Source organism: Microtus pennsylvanicus, chromosome 5 (genome assembly GCF_037038515.1).
Source record: "Microtus pennsylvanicus isolate mMicPen1 chromosome 5, mMicPen1.hap1, whole genome shotgun sequence".
Lineage (NCBI taxonomy): Eukaryota > Metazoa > Chordata > Mammalia > Rodentia > Cricetidae > Microtus > Microtus pennsylvanicus.
Window position 1 is genome coordinate 96,331,349 of NC_134583.1, and position 3,811 is coordinate 96,335,159.

Below are 3,811 nucleotides of genomic sequence, written 5' to 3' on the forward strand. Positions count from 1 at the left end.
GCAAATGCATCAGGAAGAATCGGAAAGCCTCCATGCAGAGCACCATGTACTAAATGCGCTAACTGGAAGGGGATCTTTCCTAGACAGTGATGGGGCTTTCCTTCTCAATCTCCCTGCATCACAGCAACTGAAGATCGGCTGGCTTTATTGCACATTATCTTTCTTTTCTGCCTCTCCTCATTAGTGCATGGGGGCACTGCTCTAAGGCTCTTGCTGGTTGTCTCCATCTGATTCAGTTCACATGGCTCTACCTACCCAGCCATGGCCTGTGCTTTCTCCCAGCTTAAGAGCTGTCTGAAAGAGCATCCTTTCTACAGCACAGTATAACTGTTCTTCCAAAGGTCAGGCACAATATGCCTGTGGTTAATTCATTTGGATAAGTAATCAATTGTCTTCCCGAGGGTGGCAGACATCTAGTTTTTTTAGGGAGACCATGCCATGCTTGTTGTGCTGAAGAATTTTTTAGTAACTTAAAAATGTTCTTATAAATTGTTTTTAGGCATCCTATCAACCTATGCTAAGCCCATAGTTTTTCTGATTGTGATCATCCTTCCTCATCCTCTCTCACCTAGAGTGACCAGGTACCACAAGACTACATTTTGTCCACCCTTCTGGGTTCTCATTTTCACCTGTAAGTGTTAAGCTTTCTATTGTTGTTTTTGCCTTATTGAATACACTGTAATCACATAGTACCTTGCCCAACAGCTTTGAAGGGTGTTAGAAAGACTCAAACAATTTCTCACAATGGAGACTCCTTTGGCCCACTTGTTTGTAACATTGCTTATTTTATTTGTATGTATCATGTAGTATGTACATTTTAAAATTTCTTTCCTTTTTTACTTCTATTTAGAGCCTGCTTCTTAGAGCAGAATCAGGTATAGAATTCCTCAGCTAAGACATTTTGGAGAGGACTTTGCTCAGTTAAAAAGTATTTGGTTAGAATGTCTTTGCTTACCCTTCAGGGAGTTTTTGGTTAGGCCATACCTTTTCTGTAATTTTATTAGTCACATGGCATCCCAGCCACAGTTTTCTGAGCTTTGGTCTTGCTGTCTCTATCTGGCTTCATCTTCCCGAGCTCCTGTCATAGCCACTCTACCAGGAATAGCATTTCCGAGTACAGAAGTGGCATGAACTAGCTTCACTATTCTCCGGTGGCGTTCTTCCATTCATTTTAAATTCTAAACCTCCTATTGTACGATATATCTCCAATGTTCTAATACAACCATCCTCACTACAGTCTGACACACACTTCTAATGCCAACAGAGTAAAAGAGAACTGTCTAGAGCCTCCTCGGGAAACTTGGACCACAATTTTTATGAAATGGGGGAAAAATCACTCAGTGAAGAGGTAGAGAAGAGGTGCTCTTCTTTCCTTTGAAAGGACTTTTGAGTAGTTTTAATAACAAACCATTCTGGGCCATTGCTATTGTATCCAAGAGGTACCAGCGTCCCTCACTTCTGCCATCTGAGCTTGAACGGCATCACTTGAATTCAATCAAGTACAGCCCTCCGGTTACTTTTATCTCTAATTGCAGGTATTGCAGCCAAGCTTCTTCTCAAACGGTGGTGCTCCGTGTTCATTAGCTTCCTTGTAAAAGTGATAGCCAGGGCCACACCTGACAGAGCCGGAAGGTGGTGCCTGCGGAGGTGAGGAAGGGCAGTGGAGGAGGTAGGCATCCTGGTTGTTCACATGTTTAAATTTTACCCAGTGGTTAACGTCGGTAAACAGCTCTTCGGAATCTCTTTTAGTTATCGTAATCCTAGAAAACAGAAACCAGTGTGGAGATGTTCTAATTGTTTATGAAAATGTACAACATTTCTCCTTTTATGATTAAAACTCAGCTAGCATTCTTGTGCTGATGACCAATAGAACACAGACTGCATGCTCTTGAATACTAGAAACTCCGCTAGGGCAGCTAGAGTTGGCTGAACATTAGGATGCTCTCAGGTTTAATCCTGAAATGCACACACCTCATAGTTGGAATATGTGCCCAGTGATTAGAACGGCCCTTCACACCGGTGAAGGCAACTGAATTGTCTGAAATACTGGGTTCTCACCAGTCTGCAGGTGGCTAGGAATGAGATCCAGAGGCTTTGGTTAAGCAAAATACAAACGTTGGAAGGATTGAAGATCCGTGCAACTGCAAGACGACGAGGAGCCCGCCCCTCCTCTCTGGTATACAGAGACGGGATTTCTGCTCCCGGGGGCAGCGCTGCACTACCCTGCCGCCCAGGACACTTTCCTTTGTGTCCTTAAACACTCTCCTTGAAAATGAATAGGGAGATTTGTAATTCTTTGTATGAGTCAGAATCGCAGACAGGCATTTTCTGAGTATTTAATGAAATGACGCAGCATACAAAGAAGTGAACAGAGTTAAGGGGAACATGGCCTGATGGTGAAGCCACACCCTGGTACTGGTGGTGGTGGTGGTGGTGGGAGGTCGGTGCTCATCAGAGCATCAGAGAAAGCAGTATGTCCCGAGGGAGCATTAAGGACCATTACATCAGCGAAGATCGAGAACTCTGCCACCTTGCAGACAAGACCTAAGGACTTCACAAACCTCCACTGGGCTCAGCCTTAGGCTTTCTGCAGTGGTTCCTACTGACTGACACCAGCTGGCAGCAGAGGCGTGCCAACCTTTGGTGATTCAGGCTTCTGGCCAACGATTGGTCCTAGAGGATGGCCAGGGTGGAAGAGACAAGACACTGGCGAGTTCTCCTCACATAACCCTGCCTCTGCATCATTTCCCCCAAGCTCTTGGCTTTCCGTCTTGATTTTCAGCTCCGGGCCTTATGCTCCCAGTTTCTCTGCTTCGCAGGATTTCCTTGCTCTGCTTGCTGTATGTGCCATTGCTTGGTGTGATTGGCACAGAAGGTCGGCTCCATATGCGGCCTGTGAAGCCTCCCACCCGCCCCGCACAGCTTCGCTCAACATCCAGAGTGTGCAGAGCGCTCGCTCACGCCAGCGTCCTCACCTGCGTGGGCTTTGTAGTCTCAACCGCCTTTCCGGAACAGGAAACCTTTTCCACACCAATATTTTGAAGTCACGCTTTGAGGCTGCAAATCTGTCACTGTTATATCCTTTCACATAGCGCCGTTTATATTTTGAGTGTTGCGTAGTAAATTGTAATTGCCACCAACTAAAATAGATATAGGAAATAGGAAGTGTGGGCATTTCTCATAATTTCTCATTCTCGTTGAATCTTCCCCTCAGTGTGACTGCAGTAACAGCTCTTGCATAAAACACCAAGGAACAGGGTGGCCTGGAACAGAACTGTGTATTCTCAGCAAATTGCATTAACCTTATAGTCTGAGACCTCAGCGATTTTCTCTCCACAGGAATTTTGAGGACGTCCATTGAGAATACATCTACTTGACAAAGCCCAGTTGACTAATTTAAATTGCTTGGGGCTGTGGCCACTGCAAATGCATGAATGGATGAAGAACAGAATTTACATCATTGTCACCCTTTTTATGGGGAGTCAGGGGAATGCTCAGATCTCAGAGTTAAGATCCGCAGTGCTGTTTCTGACATAGCTCCGGGTGTGTGTATCCTCTGGACACAAGGAAACTCTAGCACATGGGTAGGATTTTCCCGGACTTGCACTAAGCATTGCAATGACATGCGGGATTTGTGCCCATCACTGCCACCATGGACAGAACAATTATGTGTCCCACCTCGCCCAGAGCTCCACCTTAAAATTTCATCCCAAGGAACTGCCATTGGAAGATGGGGCCCTTTGGGGAGGCCACAGATGAATGGAATTGGTTTTTCTCATGAAAGAGATCTACAAGAGAGAGCCTTCAGCAC